At 43.4% G+C, this 24,132-nt stretch overlaps 1 protein-coding gene across 5 annotated transcripts in view; it reads right to left on the reverse strand.

The window, feature by feature from the left end:
* The window catches only part of RPH3AL (rabphilin 3A like (without C2 domains)), a 233,984-nt gene that overhangs the window by 183,701 nt on the left and 26,151 nt on the right, over positions 1–24,132 (reverse strand). For 3 of the 5 annotated variants that reach the window (XM_083173980.1, XM_083173985.1, XM_083173984.1), the window contains exon 2: positions 575–714. The exons of 1 other annotated variant lie outside the window; for it this stretch is intronic. The gene's annotated coding sequence lies outside the window, so the exon portion shown is untranslated. Of the gene's footprint in view, positions 1–574; positions 715–17,594; positions 17,767–24,132 lie in introns of all 5 variants that reach the window. One more of the 5 variants, XM_083173982.1, reaches the window with a different exon arrangement.

Raw genomic sequence — 24,132 nt, forward strand, 5'->3', positions numbered from 1 at the left:
ATGCAGCTAAGCACAAATCGTTCAGCACACAGCACTGCACCAGCGTTGTGTGCTGAGCAATCTGTAACGGACAGTGTTCTCTTGAGAGAGAGAACACTGTTGATTACAAGATATATACTGCATGCAGTATATATCTTGTAAATCAGGCAATAGCAACACACGAGACGATACCGGGGGCCAAACACATAGGGCTAACTATACTTCACATCTAAGCAATCTAGTCAGATCACTCACAAATGGGAGTTTAATCGCCCCATGTGTATGCCCCATAAGTCTCAACTTTGCCCACACCCCCAGTCTAAAAGCTGCCAAACTTTCACATTTTCTAATAAAAAAAAAAAAACATTTTATCACGTCTACGTTGATAAAGGCAATGTTTAAGGGCATAAAAATAGATTAAAAAAAAAAACTTATACGGAAAATAAAATAAAGTGCACAAAATAAAGTACCAGCTCAACAAAATGAGTAAATACAAACTTTTAAACAAACATTTTATGTCCTAATAAACCAAGTCCGCTGAATTAAAAAGGCTTATTAAACAAACAAGCACATATTGTAGAAAATAACCACTTACCTAGTAAATTTTTACAACCAGTTCTGGATGTGTTCCACCTTCCTCAGAAGCCAGCACAAATTTAAGGTGAGAGAGACCATGCTCTGCTTTTGCATTCAGAACTTGTTACAAGGTGGAGTTATTGCAGTGGAAATCCACGCCTAAAACAAGAAAAAAGAACCTCCTCACTCAAAAGAATCTGTGAGCATATAAAATCACGTGGCTCTATTGTTCTGCAAACATCCTGTTACAACTACAGAAGTGTGCACTGGTTAAAGGTGCCCTGAATGCTGACATACAGGATCCCTGGGAAACATGCTATTAGCCTTGCACAGAATGAAAGAACCATGCAGCGTGACTGAAATAGTCTACTCTCACTGTAAATACTCCAAATGCATGAGAGATCTTAGACTGAAATAACCCCATTTCTACAGTGAAAAGTATCACAATAGAATATGATTGCATGATTTCATCATTAGAGCCGAGAGAAGACTGATATTTCTCTATGGTACATATATATTTATGATTTGCATTAATCAGTGTATTAAGTAGAGGAGTGAGGGGAAAAAGGTATAAAATAAAAATACAGCAATATACATTACCTAGTAAAATGCTTGTAAGCTTAGCTATACACCGAAAGGAAGGTCTGGTGCCAAACAAAACATGAAAAAGCAGTTTCCTTGGCAGCCAAAGTTTATTTGACTTAAGCGATGAGCAAACTGAAGTGACCTGCACCATATTAATTTGTCATAACTACTGTTCAAAGCCACTGTTTACCAGGAGTAGATTACAACTGTAAATGGTTGCAAGCAAGTAATGAACTTGTATATACATTCTGATATAGGTCTAGTATTCAATGCCTCTGATTCTCCATATTTTCTGGGGAATCAGTCAATTCCCCGGGTTTACAGGGAATTTTCTCACTGGAAAAACAATTCGCCCTATTCAATGGACACAATTCTCTGCAAATGAAGAGCGAATGTCTGGCGATTCTCTGTTTGTGATTCTCCGGGGGGGGGGTTAAAATTCGCCGCCAGGGGCAGAGAGCCCCTGAGGCGTTGAATAGGGAGAACGGGCGGCTAATCTCCCTACAGGGATAATTGGGGAGAAAGTGCAGCGAATCCTACACAGGATTCGCTGCAGCTCCCCATAGTAAGCATTGAATACCTGCCTAAGTGACATAATTATTCCATGGTTGCCTACCTGACCATCTCCTTCAGGGAGAAAATGCACTGTTCATGGACTTCCCTGGTAATGTATGATTGCCATCACCTGTGGGGAGCTAGCTAATTGTTAAAAAAAGGTGTTTTACCACAGGTGATGGCAATTATACATTACAAGGGAAGTCCAGGAACAGAGCATTTTCTCCCTGAAGGAAAGGGTCAGGTAGGCAACCATGAATTATTCACGCACCTCACAATCCTCTCCGTGGAACAGGATGTTTTTGCCACAGACATTTTTTTTCCTATGTAGCAAAGGCTACCACACTCCCTCACAATTGTTGAGGATCAGAAATGGTAGCCTTCACTAGTAATCTCTGGCGCTAGTTTCACCATAGTCTCATAGGGGTACCACACCTGTTCTCCTAATTTTCAACATACTAAAATGTTTTTTAAATGAAAAATATAAAACAAAATATATTTCTATTTTTAAGAATTAATTTCCAGTCATTTCCACTGTACATGAGCAGAAGCTCCCAGGACTGTATAGCATACCTCCCAACATAACCCTCTCCAGGAAGGACACATTGCTCTGCTCCTGCACTTCCCTCTTAGGCCAGTATTCAATACTCCCGATTCACAGTTTTTTTTTCAGCGAACCAGGCTGTTTTCACTCCCTGCAGTGAATTTTTTTTCACTGAAAATATGATTCACCCTATTCAATGTTCACTGTTCGCCGAAAGCGAACAGTGAATGCCTGCCAGTTCTGCGTTTCATGCTCGCTGCAATTCGCTGGTGTATTTCAATGGGGTTTTCACTGGGATTCGCCGAGAGTGTATTCAATGCTAGGATGGCGACTTGCTTTCTCCCTGATTTTTGCCATGATTCACCATTTTGCATTCGACATCTTTTTAAGGTCAACTGGAAAGTGATCTTTTAAAATAAAGGTTTTTAGGGTTTTTTTTGGTGTCCAAAAATCTGATTTTTTTTCTCTGTGAAGGGGCATGCTATTTTTATTCATGTGCTTGAAGCACATTAATATATATTTAATTTTTATTGAATAAAAAAAAAAAAAAAAAAACATTTTTACACTTTCACCAGCAGGGGGCCGGGAGCCGCTCATTAGATATTCATATATTCACTTCACTCTGGTCCCGGCTTGTTACGTGCGGGACCAGAGGAGCGGCTCCCTACCCCTGTCCTGAGGCTTACATCTCCCTGCCTGCTTCCTCTCCCCGGCTCTCTGTGGCATTCGCCGAAGGGGTTAAAATTTGCCAGCAGGGGCAGCGAGCCCCTGCTGCATTGAATAGGGTGACAGGGAGAGCTGGCAGCGAATGCTGCAGCCCTCCTGAACCCTGCGAATGTGCAGCAAATGCTAAACAGGATTCGCTGCACATAGAGAATAAAAACATTGAATACACCCCTTAATGTATGATTGCCATCACTTGTGGTGAAACACCTTTCTTATCAATGAACTAGTTCAGCACAGATGATGGTAATCATACATTAAGAGGGAAGTGCAGGACTCAGGAGCAGAGCATTGTGTCCCTCCTGGAGAGGGTCATGTTGGAAGGTATGGTATAGCAACATACATCCCAACATGACCCTCTCCAGGAGGGACACAATGCTCTGTTCCTGGACTTTCCACTTAATGTATGATTACCGTCACCTGTGGTAACCATAGGTTTCTCTGATATTGTCCTAAAGGAAATTATACAGGTAAATGCCACAATGAAAAAACACATAAGGTGTTTGATTGGGCCATTTATCTAAAACAAATGTGCTCTATCTAATAAAGTGCACTGTTAGCTCCCTACATGACATGTTCCAACCAATGTCATCTGAACCAGATTAAGGTTTTTGGGAGATAAATGTAAAATAACTGGTGGAGGTACCTGTCAATAAAATCACATTATGCCACAAACAAAGGTATCTACAATTTCATATTAAATCACACAGACACAAACTTAAAAACCTACTGGTTCACATAATGCCACACTTTTCTCATACTTGCCTACCTGAGCACTGCACATTCAGCCATACAGATGTATGCAAGACACATAGTTTGTAATAATGTTGCAGGCCTACAAATGAGTGCACAGCTCCTGCACAGATCACTAATATTGGAGATTTACATAAATATCGGAATCTGGTCCTTTATACTCGGGCCCAGGTCTGATGGAAAGGCCTGGAGCCCACTCCCCCCTCCCTCCTGCAGGAGCTGGGCAGTGGAGAGAGAGATGACAGGTTGCTGCCATAGCACAGTCTCTCTCCCAAGCCTACTACACGCTGCTCAGTGATGTGTGCTAAGCTGGGGAGAGAGGCAGCTGCAGCGGCAGCCTGTTCTCTCTCTCTCATCACATTTGGAAGGTATGGACATAGTAATATCTAAAGGTGCGTACACACGGGGGGAGATATATTGCTAGCAATATATTGCTTGCAATATATTGCTGAGCAATATATTGCTCAGTGTCTCTTTTTCAACAAGCGACCAGAGATGGTCGCTGTTAAAAACGAACCTCTGCTGGGGGTGCCGCAGAGGTAATTAGCTGAGGTCACGCACCCTTCACGGGAAAGTGCTTGGCAGGTTCAAGTGGGAGTCTTGCATAGGTGTGCCACGGGAGTTAGGTATATGTACACACAGGAGCAATGTCAGGCCATGCGTCATTTTGTAACAACAAATCACATTCATCAATTATTCTGTACTGGTATTTGCACGCTCCCGTGGCCACTAGCGATGAATGCTAGGTTTCATGTGCTTCACATCAAACCTTGCAATAATCGCAAGCAACCTTGTTCATGCTAATGAAGAATGGAACTTAATCATACTGTACTTCATTAACATTGTTCCAATGTATACACACAGGCCCATATTTGTTCTCAAAATGGGCGAAACCATGTGCAGATGTAACCTGTATAGTTTCTGTGCAGGGTAAATACTGGCTGCATAATCTTTACACTGCAATTTAGTTTTCAGTTTCAACACACCCCATCCATTTAACTCTCTCTGCACGTGTTACATCTGCCCCACCTGCAGCACACATGGGTTTGCCCATTTTGCAATCAGATCTGAATAAGGGCCACAGTCTTGACTGACGGAATTTGTTCTGAGGCCAGAACAAGTACCGTCACTCCAGTGTGTACCCAGTTTTAGACGGTATTACCTATTTAGGAAAATGTCCATTTTAAGGGCAAATTCAACAACAAGGTTATAGGTTTACCAGTGACCTCTTGTGGTCAGAGATTGAATTATCAGAGACTATTGCCAGCTTTCCAAAAGGTTCTATTAAAAATATTCTGTAATAAAGGTTATAATCCACATTAATATAGAAGTTTTGAAAAGGCTTGTGGTGATCATTTTGCATAAAAACAGACAACTGTAATTGCATTGATAAATAACATCTTGCATACAATGGGGGTTATTCAGCTTGGTACATTGAACACTGAAAAATATATTTGGCGGTTTCCTCTATTCCATAAATCCTTGCACGCTAGATGCATGAGCCCTCAAACTGTCGTTGCATTGTGTAAAATGTGACCCCAATCTGAATGATGATGGGGGTTTAGCCTTGGGGCAGCAAATCGGTGTTGTATGGTTGTGCCTGTTGTCGGGATAATTTTTGTGGTGGTTCACACGCACCCACTGCAGCTAGACTGCGCAGGTAGGGGCTACCATAAAAATGCAAGCAATTTGCTATTTTGTGAAGCGTTCGCATTTTTGTGATGCCGAGGCACGCAAAGCAGAATCCCCAATAAGCAGCCCCAGGATACCCGTTTTTCTGCGATAATATATGGGCCCAGGAACTTCTCCCGGATCCCTATAGCCTGATAACGTGTCATACAGGGCTATAATTGCATAGCCTAAAATCACTATTAAGTAGTGTTCATTCTGGCACCCGCCATCTTTGAAAACCCATGCAGTTCATCTTCCCTGCCTAGGGTGTCACTGTCTGCTGTGATGTTTCTAGCACAGGTCTGGTTTGCATATCAGTTCTGATATACATACCACACTGTGCTAGAAGCACTACAGCAGACAGTGACATTCCAGATAGGGAAGAGGAACTGCATGTTTTTTTCAAAGATAGCGGGTGCTAGAATGAACACTAATTAAGCGAATATCCAGTTTTTCTGTGTGTTTAACTACTGCCCACTATTGCAGAGGGATTCGGAACAAATACCCCCAAGTAGTGGAGGGACGGGCCGGGGGGCAGGGTGCCGCATGCCACCCGAGCCGGAGCAATGTCACAGTCCTAGGGCTGACTGACATGTGCATCTTGTGGCTGGGAGACCGAGGAAGCTATGCAGCCGGGCTGATTGCTGCGCTTTTTTGGACCCCCGTGGCTATAACAGGATAAAAGGGGAGAGCCAGAGGGGAACTACCGGCGGTGCAATGAAATGGTGCCCAGCCGTGGACATTACTTGTACAAATAACTTATTAGTACTAGCAATGTCCACGGCTGTGCGCCCTTTCATTGCCGCGGGCCCCAGCGCTGTGTACCTTCCCCATGACCAGGGCTGCCCAAACCAGTCTATGGTCTCCATAAGTTTTTCTCCCAGAGGAGCACTGCGAGTGCCGCTGATGTCACGCGGCAGACCCACTTGTGCTCATTGAGTCTCTGCGCATGCAGAGAATGAAAGGGTGACCGGATCTACCAGCACATTAAACCCCAGTAGGCTCAAAGAAGCCTCAGCCTGGCAGCCACTACTGCAGAATCAGGAGGCAGGAGCTTGTAACCTTACAGACCCACCAAGGATATTGTGACCCAGCACAGGTGACAGTGAGGGCCTTTCCAGGTGAATCTTGCTTGCAGTATATATATATATATATATATATATATATATATATATATATATATATATATTATAGATAGATCTTTTTTAATCCTTGCTGCACTGGGGGGTGTGTGTGTGGGGGGGGGAGGGGCGGGCGGTTAACGGTGGCGGTAGGGCGCCTCTTTGTGCTGCCACCTGGGCTGAAAGTTGCCAGCCAGCCCCTGCCTTCAAGGACCAAATATCCATCAATACTAAGAAAGCAGGTGTTTTCTGGGGATGTAATGCACTTTTTGGTCTTAATAAATAGGCCCTTAAGTGTTAATAAACTGGATATTAATGCAAAAAAAATAAGTCATGACCATTTGTATAGAGCTAGCTCCTAACATTTAGTAAATGTCAGAGTCATTAATTAATCTGCATACACTAGATATTCAGAGTAAGTGGATTTGAAGCATTACTTTTTATTGATTTAAAGTGAAGTATGCAATTAGAAAACATGGAAATTTATAATAGACTAAGGAAACTTGAAAAATATTGTGTTTTCAATGTAACACTGAAATAAGCCACATACTAACATAATTTAATTTAAATGTGTTCCTTAGCCACATATACAAGGGATGTGCAATATGTTTAAAAGTATTATACTGTATTTACAAACAAAGCGAACATTACATTTTTCAAAGCATACGACAGGAGTCTATGCATGCAGTAGCGCACGCAGGGGGGGTTTCCGAGTACCCAGAAACCCCCTAGGAGTCTAATGGTCATTGTCTGAAAGCTGAGGGTCCCCTCTTTCCAGGAGTACAAGAATTTTTTAAATCGGACCTTGGGAACCGGAGATATCTGACTTCAAAGCAGTGGTCCCCATCCAAGCCTGTTAATTGCTGTTCCCAGTCAGATATTTCAGGTTCTGTCTAACGTAGAGTTTTTCTGAGGATATATTCCAAAAGCTGGGACTCTCTCCCTTTGAAAGACACTAGAAGCTTGTCTTTACTTTTCCCAGAACCAGAGATATCAGCCTTCCAGCAGCTGATTACTGCTCCAGCTCCACACACCTGGTATGTAGTTTTATATTCTCGTTGGCAGATTGCTCTACCTCCTGAAATCTGATCCCCTAGTCCCCAATATAATTTGGTAGGTGAGATTCTATAGTTTTTAATTCCATTAAAATCTTAGAAATCTATTTCCGGGAACTGGAGATATCTGCAGTCAAGCAAGTTGTCCTCCCACCAGAAAATTATGAATAATAAGCCCACTCCACTATACTCCCCTCCTCTGCATATTAAACATCCTCTACCACCCCGGAAGTTATGTATCAGGGCCCCTTCATTCAGCCCAATGCCCCCTTCTCCCACCACCTGTGCAGTAAAGGGGTAATTAGTGGAAATTACTGATCCAGGCCCTACATGCTGAGCGGTTGATATAATACCCCCTACCACCCGCGGGACATCAAAACATATACTGTCACCTAAGTGTCCATCTCCGTACTTTGCTCCGCCCCTCTGGAAACCCCCTTCTGAAAATCCTACGTTTGCCCCTGGCATGAACTCAAACCACATGGTGAAGTAGCTGAAACAGCTGTTACATGCTGGGTGAAGGTCTCCACTGCAGCTTCCGCTGACTCAAAATAAGCCAGGTCTGGGTTCGGTGCATGACCAAGCTCCCGGATGCATTCATGGGCCAGAAAATCACCACTTCCGTGAACTTGTGAGCAAGTTCATTGTAGTGATAGAGAAAGGCACCACAAAAGCAAAATCCTAGACAGTGCCTGGAAATGGTCATCCTGGCTTCCATCTCACAGAATAATACCCCATTGCTATGAAAATTAACGGGTCAAGCATTTTGACCCGGTAAATTCAGCATGGGCAAAGCCATCTTAACAGCATTATGGTCCCGGGCAAAGCAGTGTAGTTGGACCCCTACCTACACAGCCTCACCTCTAGTGATACTCCTGGGCAGTACGGTTGGTGTACGGAAACCGGGCCATTTCCTTGTGGGCCGGCCCCAAACTCACTAAAACCGGGCCGCCACACTCCCCCTGGGCTGGCTGATCACTTTGCCCAAAACCAAAATGGCCACGGGAGGGCTGCTGCGCATGTGTAACAGCACACAGCACCTTCTGCTGCTGCTGGGAACACGTGGGGGTAGGCAGCGGGTTACGTGTGGCTCCATCTTCATGCACCTTCTGGAGCTCTGAGGTCGGAATGGCAGCTGGAGGACCGCCGGTGGCGGGGGTGGAGGAGGCTGCAGAGACCTTAATGCTCATGGACAGGTTGCACTGCAAGAGATATTTTCTGATGCAGCAATACTTGGTACGTTGAAGGCTCCCAGCACCCCAGGCTGCTGCACGATTGTTTCCGGCCAGGATTCAAGCCCCAGTCCGCCCCTGGCGTAATGGTTAGCATTACTGCCTCAGCACTGAGGTCATGGGTTTGATTCCCACCACGGCCCTAACTGTGCAGAGTTTGTATATTCTCCCGGTACTTGCGTGGGTTTACTCCGGGTACTCTGGTTTCCTCCCACAATCCAAAAATATACTGGTAGGTTAATTTGCTCACACAAAAAAATTAACCCTAGAATGTCTGTGTGTGCATGTACATGTGATAGGAAATATATATTGTAAGCTCCACTGGGGCAGGGACTGATGTGAATGTTCAAATATTCTCTGTAAAGCGCTGCGGAATATGTGTGCGCTATAAAAGAAAATGTTAATAGTAATTAAAAAAACATAAAACACTGCGTTTGATGACATCATGCCCGACATGCAGTGCCACCACTGGAGGAGGAAGACAGCAGGAGGGGGGACGCCAGCCCAAACTGGCCAGCACTAACAATATTAAATATAGAAATGGCAACAACCTACCCCCCCCCAAAAAAAGATTAGCCCTAAATAGGTTGATGAGGGATTAATATATAATAATCAAGCAAGCTGATAAGGGAGGGGGGCTTGTATTGCAAAATACACAAGCGTTTTAAGCGTTTTAAGCGATGCTAGCTCACTCGGAATACTCAGAAAGATCATTCAATGCACAGTTATGTGTCAGCTGTATCAATGTGCAGCTATGGTCCCTACACACGGAGCGATGTAGTGGCATTTTCTAAGCGATCTAGTGAGATCACTTACAAAATGCCCATGTGTAGGCTCCATATATCACTGAGGCAATTGAATAATCAGACATTCTGTACAAAGCTATATTATAACCCCCACAAAACCTTTTCAGAAGTCACATCCACCTGTACATCCCATAATATCGGGTATAAGATCTATGACATCAACAAATGTGGACGCACAGTTACAAAATCAGTTGGCTTCTTTAAGAGCCTATATTTGTGATACTACACATTTCTTACAAAATTAGAATCAATAAATGGAAGAGTACATATAAAAACTCACCCGGAGTGATGTCAAGTCACTTTACACTAATATTCCACATCCATTAGGTATATCAGCAGTAAAATATTGTTTACAACAAAAATCCACACATTCAGTGATTTTATGAGAATTTTTTTTTACTTTAATTAGAATTATTTTGACACAATTATTTTACCGTATTTGCCGGCGTATAAGACGACTGGGCGTATAAGACGACCCCCCAACATTTCCACTCAAAATGTAGAGTTTGTTATATACTCCCCATATAAGACTACCCCCTCTTCCGCACACCTCCGTGTCACTAGAAGCTGTCTGGTCCCTTGAGTGGTGGGTTTTGCTGGGGCAGGACAAACCTATCAGGGCAGGTTTGTCCTGCCCCAGCAAAACCCACCACATAAAGTTTTAATACCCCCTCATCTGCAGCTTCCCTGCAGTGATGCCGCTGTCCTCCCCCCAGGCATAAATACCAGCATATACCGGTATTCATTAAAGGGTACCTCTCCTCGGCCCCCCCCCCTCTTATGCATACGGTACCGTACCTTAATAATAAAATATAGCAGTCCGGTATTTGTCTGCAGCGTTTTCTTCAGCCTAACGGCCTGTCAGATTGCACATTTGATGTCGGCGGCAGGCTCGGGTGTTTTTTTGGCGGGGCTCGGGGGGACTCGTGTGCCTGAGTGCTCCCGAGTCCCCCCGAAAATACCCGAGCCCCGCCGACGTCACTGCAGTGACGTCGGCGGCAGGCTCTGGTATTTCGGCGGTATTAAACGCTTTAGACAAATACCGTACTGCTATCTTTTATTATTAAGTTACGGTACCATATGCATAAGAAGGGGGGCCGAGGAGAGGTACCCTTTAATAAATATATGCCGCACCCGGCATATAAGGCGACATCACGCCGTGCACCCGGCGTATAAGACGACCCCCCACTAGAAAGCCAAATTTTTATGGGCTAAAAAGTCGTCTTATACGCCAGAAAATACGGTATGTTTAAATCCCATTATTATTTACAGATTCATGGGACTGCCATGGGAATCAGGTTTGCCCTGAGTTTCGCAAACCTCTACATGGCGCTGCTCGAGGAGCACCTACTGTAATCTGGGGTGAGTCTGGATCTCTATGCATCAATATAGAGGATTTTTATTTTCTTTGGGATGGAGATTACATTTCTAGCACTAATTTTGTTTGGCACCTTAATGCTACTAATGACTGTCTTAAATTTACCAGCCCAGCATGTTTATTGAGCACATCATTAATTAACTGATATACCACTGAACATCAAAACAAAGAGACATGTATGCTATATATAATAAAATGTAGATTGTAATAATAGGATTTTGGTACCTACCGGTAAATACGTTTCTCTGAATCCACAGGGGACACTGGCGTTCACACTGGGGTTTTAGAGCAGGAATGCTGGGAGCTGCCACACTAAACTTTAGAAAGCTGGCTTCTCCCCTCTAATACCTGGCAATCCCCAGTTAGTAACATTGTTAATGAGAGGAGATGGAACCAGGACATAACAATGTTCATACAACAACTATGTACACAGAACAACAACAGCCAGGCAACACGAGCAGGGTGGGTGGCCAGTGTCCCCTGAGGATTCAGAGAAATCCTATTTTCTCCTTTGTCCAGCTGGGGACACTGACATTCACACTGGGGAGGTTCCAAAGATCCCCTGAGCAGGAGATCTCGTGGGGTTCCATAGAACCAACCTGCCAAAATCTGCGGCAGAAGAGGCAAACGTGTCAAATCAAATTTTGCGAATGTGTTAACTGATGACCAAGTTGCGCCACAACACAGCTGAGAGGCAGATGCTCCCCTCCCAGCTTCCCATGAAGTTCCCACTGACCTTGTAGAGTGGGCAGTGAGAGTAGATGGTGGCGCTTTATCCGCTTGGAATAAGCTGGTCTGATTGTGAATTTTATCCAACGTGCTAAGGTCTGCTTTGTAGCAGGCCAACCACGTCAGTGAGCCTCATTAGAGCATGAACAGAGTGTCAGACTTCCTAAGGGACGTAGTCCTGGACATGTATATGCGTAGAGCAGGAACCACATCAAGTGGGTTGGAACGAAGAGCGGAGTCCTTAAGCAATGGAATTATAATTGGCTTATTGACATGGAAAGCCAAAACCACTTTTGGTAAAATGGAAGCCGGAGTCCTCAGCTCAGCCCTGTCCTCATGAAAAATTTGAAAGTTCAGAAACACGTGCTAACAGTATAACGGTCTTCCATGTTAGGTACTTAAGGTCCACGGTCTCATAGGTCTTTGATTGAAGAAATTGAAGGAATGGATTGAGATCCCATGGTGCTGTAGGAGGCACAAAGGGAGGCTGTATCCTCACCACGACCTGAAGGAAGGTCTGGACTTCAGGGATAAGAGCAATTATCCTCTGGAAAAGAACCGACAGCTCTGATACCTGTACCTTGAGAGAACCCAGGCGAAGGCCCGCATCCAAGCCTGATTTCAAAAACATTCAAAGATGAGGTAAACAAGAGGTACAGATTGGAAAACTCTTCCCCATGCACCATCGTTGGTATGCCTGCGATATATGGTGATAATGAGCAGCGGACACCAGCTTCCAGGCCTGTAGCATGGTGGGGATAACTGAGGACAGAATACCTCTCCGCCTCAGCACCTCAGTTTCAATCACTGCGCCATCAAACGTAGCGGCCTAAGATTGGGTTGATGTAATGGGCCTTGAAGTAGAAGGTCCTGGTGCATTAGAAGGGGCCACGGGTCCTCTGCTAATAGCCACTGTAGGTCTGAAAACTAAATTCTCCTGGCCAATGAGGTGCTATGAGGATCGCCTGAACTCTCTCTCGCTTTAGTTGTTTAAGAACTCTTCCTAGAAGAGGTAGAGAAGGGAACAGATAGACATAATGGAAGTTCCAAGGAGTCTCCAGCGCATCTATGGCGTATGCCGCTGTGTCTCTTGGTCTGAATACATAGACTGGAAGTTTATTGCTGTGGTGCAATGCCATAAGGTCCACTTCCAGAACTTCCCAATGATGTATTATCTGTTGGAACACGTCTGGGTGTAACGCCCACTTCCCAGGATGCATGTCCTGGTGACTGAGGAAGTCGGCTTCCTAGTTGTCTACAGCTGGGAGGTACACTGCCGTGAGGATTACGCCCTTGCTCTCTGCCCACCGAAGAATCTTCAAGGCTCCCTTCATGGCGCTGCGACATTTTGTGCCACCTTGACGTTTGATGTATGTAACGGCTGTTTTACCGGATGGCTTTCAATATCACCCTGGGCTGCCTGGAGCATGTTGAAGATCGCACTCGGTTCCAACACATTTATAGATAACTGAGTCTCCCAGGGAGCCCAACACCCTTGTAGACGGGAGTCCATCCCCTGAGACTGGCATCGGTGGTGAATACAATCCAGTCCCTCACCGCAAACTGACGCCGCATCCTCAGGTTCGGTTTGTGTAGCCACCACGTGAGAGATAACTGAACATAGTTATTAATCACTCTGTTGGCATTATTCTGAACTGAAGAGAGAATGTTCTTCTCTTGTCACACTGTGAAAATTCAGAACGTAATTGCTCCTGTGTGACAAGGGATGTGCCTTTATTTTCCCTTGTACCTGTCAGTACAAGACAGAAGGGCAGTGGCGTAACTATTTTTTACACTTTTTGAGGATGCTAGAGGAGGCGTCAGCCATGCATGCGACCTATAAACGATTTTATTTGATTTGTTATGTTTTTATATATTTGTATTCATATGTGGTATACTAATCATATCAACCTGGGATCAGTTAACAAATTAAGAGAAACAGACAAACTGCTCACTCCAGCTCCTGAAGAAGATGTGGTCACACACTGAAAGGCGGTGAGCCTGAGCACCCCAATATTACCAGACTGGGCTACCCCCTTTTCCGGACCAGTTTATTTCTCAAGAGGACAAACAAAACCTCAGCAAACATATGCAACTGCAGCCACAGAGCAAGGTAACCATTTACCACCAATGACTACCTACTACTACCAAAATGCTTACAGCTGAGTGAATAAAATTATCTAATGGGCATTAATCTGGGACACTTTTGGTGATTTCAAATACCACCTATTAAGGAAAGCTATATCATCCACCTCTAAAGACACTTCCAGTCTGTTAAATATTCCTTATCCTTACTGAGGTGCCCAATTGTTTTATTGGAGAACAAACCTGCAACTCCGCATCCACTGGAGTACCAAACCAATTTCTTTTTATTGAGGTTTTTTATTTGAGAATTCTCATAATTTATTGATTATATTTTTACTGTATGTAATTTGATAAGTGTTTATTTTGTATAATAAATCTTGATTTACATTTACCTAGATTGTTATACTATTTATACTATTTTTCGAGTAAAACCACAGCAATGTATATCTATCTATTCTTCTTTACATTTTATTTGGGAGTTTTTTATACCCATACAGCAGCTATAATTGTGCCAGTGGTTCTTCCTACTCTTGCAGACAATGGGTGAAATTTAATAGGATGAGATATTCAGAAATTGAGAGATTTGGTAAGAAATTTCCAGGGTTTTTTAAAGCGGCAATCATTTACACTGCAAAACCAGTTTGACATTGAAGTGTAAATGATTTCCGCTGTAAAAACTTGAGATTTCTTACCAACTCTCTCACTTTCTGAATCTCTCATCCTATTACATTTCACCCAATATTTCTGCCTGTCAGTTTGGTGGCCAAGTTTGTGTCAAATCTTTAACTAGATTGGTCTTTTTTTTTTTTTTTTTATTTACAGTAATTATGATTTATTTGGATTTATTATGCCTTCAGATAAAGCAAGAAGAGTGTATTAGAATTTACAATCAATGTGCCTATTCAGATAGGCACACTGATAGCAAATTGTAAACATACATATTTAAGTACACAGTGTAGAGTGACCAAAAAATTAAAATATAGTGTTTCTATATATAAACCTGGCGGCAAAAGTACTTTGACCTTAGCAATCACGAAATGGATGGCAGAAAATAACTGGAATCATAAGCTTAAATGATAGGATAAACTCTAGGATATATTCCTTTTAATTAGTTTTCTTCAAACCATAGCTGCATACAGCAATATGAGACATACAGTATACCATAGGAACACTGTGTGACTTTCTTAATCCAGCCGGTGAAACACGACCTGCACCACAGTTCCAGGAAGTTAATTTTGCTTCTGTTACTGTTGTGCTCAATTAGAATCATTTCATCAATTTATAGAGTAGCAGTTTAACTCTTTAGAAACGTAAAAAAAATGGCAATATGCTTGTTGTAGCTATTCTAAAAATATAGCCACTGATATAGAGTAACAATGCCAGCTGGTGTAGAATATTTTGCAAAGAAATAATATTTTGCATTAATTTGCCTTGTTCATACTATTACACACTTAGGAATCCATGCATATTCATCCAATTCTGCCACTTATAACAGCCATCAACCTGGAGGGGTAGAATCAGCAGGGTGCTCCATTCTATCACATTCCAAGTACAGTAAGCACATATTTGTGTAGTACAGAACACATGAGGACTAGGGAAAATATTCTCATGTGTATATGTACTCATGTTGTACAAGTGGCTAGTGACAGATCCTGTCTTATTAATTATATTCAAATAAAGTAAATTAGATGATAAACAAATAGAACACAATACATAAAATGCAACAAAAGCAGTAAGTAATTTCATATAATATACAAATTGGAATAGGAATGAGAAATATAAATAAAAAGCAGGTAACCAGCATTGCACCTCGTTTTGAAGAGAATGATTGGCATGGCACACCACCGTTGTAACATTCATAGATGAGTAAATGTTTGCTTCTCATGACAGGCAGCAGGAATGTAAATATAGGAGACAATGGAAGGCAATCACCTGAATGGGTTTAAACTGTCCTCCATTGCTCCAGGTTCTGTTTTATGCATCCTATAGCAGGAATAAGCAGGGAATCAAGAGGGAATGTGCCATGGTCCTCACTCAACCTATCTGGGTGCTACTGCCCAACCTCCCCTCCTCCTCCTCACAGTTGTATAGGGGGCACCGGCTGCCACACAGGGGACCATGTCTTTCTTAGCAGATGACCCAGGCACCCTTAACAAGCCCAGGCAATCGGAACCCCCATCTCAGCACTCTATATGTGAGTTGGGCCCAATGTGTGCATGGTCATGCCACAATGAGAGTGTTACCACGGGAGCATCATCACACACCAGAGGAACATTTAGCACTTCAAAAGCATTCAGCTAAGCCCTTGCCCTCACATTGCTTCACACTATTTCACTGCTGCTCAGTAATAAATAACTTAAACTGCGTACATATTAGACGTTAATAATGCGCATTACCATAATAACCATCTTTAACTATATTTTTGTGCCTAGCATCGAATGTGTACGCACAATATCAATAAGGATGCACGCTCATTATATATATATCCTTCATCACCTGAACGTGCAAGATGAAGGAGGTAGCATGTTCCCCACAATAGTCAATTACAGGGTACATGAAATCTAGTTAAAAAATTGCTTGCACGTACTTTTTGCTTCACGATATGGACTACGCAGGAGAGTGCATCACATCGCAAGCAGTGGCGTAGCTACATTTTGGGTGCGCCCCCCCGCCGCCGCCCCGCCAAGCACCCCTACCCCCCCCGCCCCGCCGCCCATGCAAACCCCCCCAATCCCCCACAGCCTTACCTATGACGCTGGTCCTGGCAGCTCCGTTCTTCTGCTGAGGACCACCACAAAAAGGCCGCCCCCATACAGCAGACAGTTTCAGAGAACTGTGTGCTAAATGGGGGCGGCCATTTTGTGGTGGTCCTCAGCAGAAGAACAGAGCCGCCGGGACCAGCGAGATAGGTAAATCTGCGGGGGATTGGGGGGGGGTGTTTATAGAACCGCAGCCCCCGGCGCCCCCACATGCACGGTGGCGGGGGCTGCGGTGCTATAGTTACGCCGCTGATCGCAAGGCAAAATAAACACGCGCAATTTGAACTAGACACAATACGAATTGAACTAAACACTTCAAATCACACCATGTGTGGGCCCATTAACCCTTTGAGTGCCAAGTGAATTTGTCAAAACGTGAAAATTGGCAAGCAAACATTTATATTCATCATAATGACCTGAACTGTTTACCTTACAGTATATAGGAAAAATTATCTTTACACAACATTTTTATTTGAATTGATATAATAAAGGTGAGCGACACTGGCATTTTTAATGGATATTATAAACATCTTTCAGAGAGATGATGCCAATCAATGGTTAAAGAAACTTTTGTTCAAGGGGTGCCTTGAAAACAATTATGATACTCTTGGGTGCTATGATTGAAAAAAGTTTAAGAACCACTGGCCTAAGCATGAGGGCAAATTGCAAATCTCTAAAATCAAGTAAAGCATTCAATGGAAAAGAAAAGCAGATCAAAAGTTAATTGCACTTATATACTCTATATTTCCATTATTAACAACAGTGCCATTTTTAAGCAGGAACTCTGTCCTGAACCTCTAATTAAATATGACATCATCAGGAACCGGGTTCCTGAACCAGTTCTGGGCCAAAATGTACTTTCCATAAGATACGTTTATCCTCTACGAGTGCCTTTGTTCCTAAATACAATATATACATTCTCTCTTTCTCTCGCTCTATTTTTATTTAATTGATCCACCCCCAGAACGGGAGTTCCTGGACTTATTTTTCCAGAAAATTAGTACTTAATTTGCAAATCAGATCTGGACTGATTTAGTACTTACTGTAGCTGAGATGATTGCTACACCTTTATATTCCCATTTGGTTGGTTATAAAAATGCATGCACTGAAGGATGGGGTCCAGTTGCCTAAAAATTCCCAAGTCCAGGTCCAAGTGTGACTGGCATGCTAGTTCCTCTCTTGAGACTAAATTCTTAAATATGTTCAACAGCAGATCTAAATATATCAAAACACAAACAATTAGTGAACTGGTGCAGGTAGGGTGTAGATTAATTAAATAATCAGCAGCCTGTGGATCCCCGGAGACCATCAACCTCCAAATGTAACGTAGATATTCAAAAAACAGGGTTTGGGGAACCACTGGCGCTTTAAAGATGAATTTTGCCTCTTTTTAGGAAAAATGACTTAGCACAATCCTAGGCACAGATCTCCTGTCAAAGAGGACAGGAGATCTGCGCCTAGGTTTTTGTATCAGCGGTAGCGTCTGGCCACCGGATCATCTACACTGCCCTGGGGTCCCGCTTTCCTGTCTGCCTACTTTTTGCTGTTTCCCATGTACATACAGCTCTTTGTGATTTTAACCGTGTGTGAATAAAGTAGTTTCTTGAACATAAGGATCCTGTGGTGGATAAGAACCTGTTACGGGAACGCGTGACTGAATTAGAAAGTAAGGGTCAGCGTGTCAGAGTATATAGAGGGTAGCTTCCCAGCGCTGGTTGGATCCAATAAATGATAAGCGCACGGTATTCACCGAGTATCCCCGTGAATACCATGCGCTTATCATTTATTGGATCCAACAAGCTACCCTCTATTTGTTTTTTGGTATATGTGTAAAGGAGTAGTGTTCCTGGATAGCGATCCAGCTGCGGTTGAAAGCGATGTTTTTCTGAGAATCTATCTTGTTTGAAGTGTCAGAGTATATCTATGCAGAGACGCCCAGTTTTAAAGAAACCATTACGTGCCTGCGAGACAGAACTTTGAAGTAAGTGTCTGTCCACATGTGAGAGTAGAAGTTTTCTGGCTTTTGACTGATCGTCCACAAACTTTGGTATTGGAGTAGGTGGCTGGGCACTTAAGTCATTTTTCCTAAAAAGAGGCAAAATTCATCTTAAAAGTGCCAGTGGTTCCCCAAACCCTGTTTTTTGAAGATCTAAATAAATGTTCTTCGCTCTTGGCACATGTGATGGCACATAACATATGAAGCATCCACCATGCGTTATTCCACTTGTACTGGAAGTAAGAGGCCATGAGAAGTGCCTCTGCATCAGATGAAGCAGGTAAGCATGATTGGGTGGGGGGCTATTAATGTAATGTGGGTGGGCTACTAATTTTAGGAAGAAGAAACAAAATAAAAGAAGCAATCATAGGCGCTATAACACTGCAGAATATTGGATAAATATACAATACGTTCCTTGAGCTACTAAATATAAAGAAAATTCAGAAATGTCTAATAAGAAAATGTCAAACTCATATGTCATAAATCCATAAAATGTTGATGGGATATAAAGAAAGGTGAATATTTAAAGAAGAAACAAAAACAATCACACCATTGAATATATGGACCACAAAATCACCTCACCCACCCACACCACACCACAGTTAAGTAGTTAAGAATATTCATTATTCAGCACATTGTAGATTAACCATCTGTTCTAAAGCATGGGTTTCCTTAAATTCTGGACTTTGAGGGCTGAGTTTGGAAAACACTGTTCTAGACCCTGGTCATGATCAGGGACAAATTGGGAAATAAAAAGGGCCCTGGAAATTTCTGAAGGTGGCCTTATCTGGACAACACAGGCAGGATTACTACATCAATATACCTAGAGATATAGGTGACAGGCAAGGCTAAAGCATCAGCCGGCAGGCAACAAACTAGTCAGGGGAAGAGCCTGCATGGCATTCCTGCTGTTAGGAACCATTAGTATGGTTCAGGTCTGTTTTGTGTTCTGTTCTTTGTGCATTTGACTCTTTGGTGGCCTCCGGTGGTCAGGCTGTGCCATTGCAGCTCAAATCTTCTGGAGACTTGATTATTCACTAATCTGATGGATAATGAGCTCATTATTCCTGCTGGCAGCTTGGTTGGAGATGTCACAGGTCTGCTAATCACCTGAGTCCTTCTTAAGGCATTCTCCCCAGAAATGCAGAGCCGGTGATAGCTTCCCTTTTCCTGGTTTGCAATTTCCTGGTCTGAATTGTTTTGTTCTGGCAAGTCACTGTCCTACTGCAGTCTGAGTCCAGTCATCACGTGCCTTATGCAGGATTCTTCTTGGGACATGGTGCTGCTACCTTTCCTGCGTGAGCCTGCTGACTCTCAAGCATCTGGGAACCACTACCTTCCATTCTCATGCCCGGTGTCATGAGTAGTCTGAGGCTACGGTTAGGTTGCACAGTGGTGCATGTCAGTTGCCCAAGAGGAGGTTGGGCATTATTCCTCAAGTTTATTTATGTGGGGTTGTTCCCCTTTAAGTTGTGCTAAGAGCAACTTGTCTGTGTGCTAGGAGGTCGCCTGGTGGCGGTCATCGTGGGCTTGTCACCACCTAACACCTGGCTGTACCGGAGCTTGGGCGGGCCTAACTTGCCCTTTCAGCCGTGTTGGCTACAGGCAAAGCCTAGCATCCCGCAGTCCACGACCACCTGTCAGAGAGGGCCAATAGAGTGAGGTTAGAGGCATCACCATCATACAGTCTGGGAGACGTTCAGTTACTCCCCGGATCGTAACACCTGCAATATAGTATAAATAGACTGTGCTGCACAGTCTATTTCTACTTGCAATACAGGCCGTGCAGGACCACGCATAGGCATAGCAAGCCCCCTTAACACTGTGCAATTTTGGCAAATTTTCCTTATGATTTTCACTATATAAAAGGCAAAAACTGTAGGGAGTGGGGAGGGGGCATTGACACATATTAGTACCAATTCACATTACACCATGCACTGTGTCAGGTAGAGACCCTTAGACACAATGCACCAGGATTCTACACACCATAATGCTCATCACACATTGTCACACAAGGCAGAGCACATTACATATTATGCCACACATCATAATGCCCACTACATATTATACCGTACACTGTAATAATTATTACATATTATACCACACTCCTTAATGCCCATTACATATTATACAACACACCGTAATGCCCATTACATATTATACAACACAACATATTATACAACACACCGTAATGCCCATTACATATTATGCCGCACACCAAAATAATTATTACATATTATACAATTAACATAATGCCTATAACATATTATTCCACATAACTGCAGCTTACTTACATGCTCATTTCCAGGGGTTTCTTGCTCAATGCCAGGGGATACATGCTCATTACCAGGGGTTATATATTTTTGCCTGGGAGTTACATGCTCCTTGCCAGGGGTAAAAATAGATTATTTTTAGGTGCCAGAGGTTAAAATTACTTAGATCAGGTATATGCAAAATAGAGGAGCACAAAAGGAGCATAAGTTTCAAAGTAATTTCATTTAAGTACAAAGCTCACATACATCAAAGTCAAAAGCAGTCTGCTTGCCACTAGTGGCCCTTGACAAACAACGCCATCCATAAAATGTCCTGGTCCACTGAACATTCGGCAGTGTTGTAAGGCTGGTCACGGTCTCTCACGGCGGCTTGGTGTTAGGTGTTATCGTGGACGTTGATTCTACTAGTGGCAAGCAGACTGCTTTTAACTTTGATTTATGTGAGCTTTGTACTTAAGTAAAATTACTTTGAAACCTATGCTCATTTTGCGATTCTCCTCTTTTTTTTTTTGCATATATCTATTGGAACATCGGAGCCGTGGTCTGGTTCCGTGGAGACAGCTGCAAACTAACATTATAAAGGACATGCTTACTGTGCATGGTTGGACTTCCAATACGTTCCAGATGCCCTAGGCTAAGATATGTAGCTCCCCTTGTAATGCTGCTAAACATACCGTTATGTGTATGGGTGCACAGGGACTCACTATTCAAACTGCCCATGTGCATGTTGCAAAGGTTATATAATTGGCATGTACTGTAAGATCTAATACTTGTGGCATGTGAAGGAGACTTTGGATTCAGGCTGCCCAGCTGGCACTGTAGCACAATGTACATAAAGTCAGGGCCGCCACTAGTAATTTTAGGCCCGGGACTGACCTTCAGTCCGGGCCGCCCTCCCCCCCGCACTCGCACATCCCCCTTTCCCCGGAAATTACCTTCATTCACACTACTTACTTACTTACCTAGCTGCAACATCCGATTCCCACAGTGCACAGTGCAGCCTGCAGAGCGCCGAGCCCCTCTTTGTCCTAGGCTCGGTGCTCTGCAGGCTGCACTGTGTATCGTGCATTCCTGGCTAGGGAGCTGCCGGGTGGGAGAGGTGGTGTGCAGGGGTGGGGGATGTCGCTGTGGGCAGCTGCCCGGGCCCCCCCAGAGGCCGGGGCCCAGGACAGCTGTACCCCCAGCACCCCCCTGTCGGTGGCCCTGCATAAAGTAATGATTCCATCAGTAAGTTACATTGGCACAGCTATCTGCCAGTCACCTTAAAAACTTACCACCCACCGTAGATTGAGACGTGTGATAGCTAAGAAGCATGGAATGAAAAGGCCTTAACTGTATTCCTCGGCTGTCAACTGCAAGGCACCATCCCACCACCCCACCCCACCATCCTGGTGTTTTAGGGTGCAGCTTAATCAGCCTGTTGGTTAACCAGTCACTGGCTTAGATTGGAGTTCTATTGAAGATGGGATGTTGCTAGTAGCAACCAATGAGATTCTATTATATTCTAGAAGGTACTAAATAAAATAGTAGAATCTGATTGGGCAACATCCCATCTTCAATAGAACTCCCATCTTAGTAAATATACCCCTCAGAATTAAAATAACAAGCATCATAGTTCAGAAACTGATTTATATGTGAGAATAAACAAGTCTTATTTTGTTTCCCCATGTTCCTTTCGATTTCTGTTCACACAGGGAGAAATCCATTCACTATCGAATGCATTTCCCCCAGTTCGCAGCGCTGAGTAAGCTAGGACTTACTCGGCACTGCAATCATGAAAGGAGGCGCTTATAACGTCCGCGGCCCTCCCTCCCAACAGCCAGGGAACACCTGCTTTTTCTGGGTAATGCTCGAAAAACACCAGTGACACATCCCCAAACGGCCTCTGCTGTCAATCACACAGCAAGCGGCCAGCAATTATAGGTGTTCGGTGCATACCGTGCACATGCACGGACCTCTGATGAGGGCTGTGAATACGCAGCCCTGAGATCAGACTGAATTGTGCCCTTAGTACTCTGGTTGGTTGTATTTTATTTAATTTTACAAACCTTTAGCACAGGTTAAGGTTCCAAATAACATTCTAAAGCTCCATATACATTAAGTAATATTTTGTACATGTAAAGTAATCCACGTCCGCTCGCCACGCTTTGGGCTCGGTGGCTCGCTGTGCTCGCCACACTATATAAAATCAACTCCACGCCGACGTGGATAGTGGGGTAATGAAAAAGTCGGAGGACGCGTTCTGCCACGCTTCAGGGTGCCGTGGATAGTGGGGGGGGGAGGGTGCGTTAAGTCTATTTTTGGGACATTCAATCATATTATTGTACACCTAATGTCATGGCATCGCACACCCTATAAAATCACATGCGATTTTGCGGAACATGCGATGCAATATTGTGAAATAAAATGAGAAAAAAAATTACATGAAAAAAATCGCATGCCGCTATAATGGCCCATGCGATGCGATTTCCCAACGGTGCCGTACGTAGAAAATCTGGGCGCCGTGCTAGGAAACAAGTACCTTTATCTCTTGTTAAGGCTTAATACATCTGCCCCATTGTATGCAAAAGGACCGCATACAACGTATTGTATGCGATCCTGCCGCCTGGCAGCTGCTGGGTGATTTGGCGGGGTATTGAATGTGATACCTCACCCTAGTGGATGGGGGCCTTTAATCTTGACAAGATCGTCAACAACTTCATGTTCTGCGCAGAACCTGGTGACGTCAGTGTTTATACATTATATTATTTGCAAGGGGTTCAGCTGGAAATCGATTATATAATAATTTAAAGTGGTGATGGCTGGATAGAAAATAGCCATATGTTACCTTGCTATTTATTAATGTAATTAATTAGCTACAAACACTGTTCAGGTATATGCTTGAGAGAATGTGCAAACTGAATGCAGTACAAATATTTTAAAAAGGAACGTCTCCATTTTGTAGATTTTGCTTCGCCAAATATTTGCTGTCTTACATAGTCCTAACACAACACATGTTCAAAGAATGACAGAACAAAACCAATATAGTAATTTATGTTCTAAACTAAACCAGCATACGAGAACCACCCATTTTCTACTATGAGGGCCGTAGCAAGGTTTTTGGCACCCTAGGCAAAACTTCAGCTCACGTAAAACAAGTGTTAAATATAATTTTACAAAAAGATTAATGATTTAAGGAGTAGGCAAAAATATTCAAAACCATTATATCATCAATCAAACATAACTCAAGTTATATCATCGGTCAATGCTACACAAATGTCAGCAATCATATACAGTAAGTAAATAGTTTCCGATGGTCTAGACCCACAGAGG

This window comes from Crinia signifera, chromosome 2, assembly GCF_055691185.1.
Source record: "Crinia signifera chromosome 2, ASM5569118v1, whole genome shotgun sequence".
Classification (NCBI taxonomy): Eukaryota; Metazoa; Chordata; class Amphibia; order Anura; family Myobatrachidae; genus Crinia; species Crinia signifera.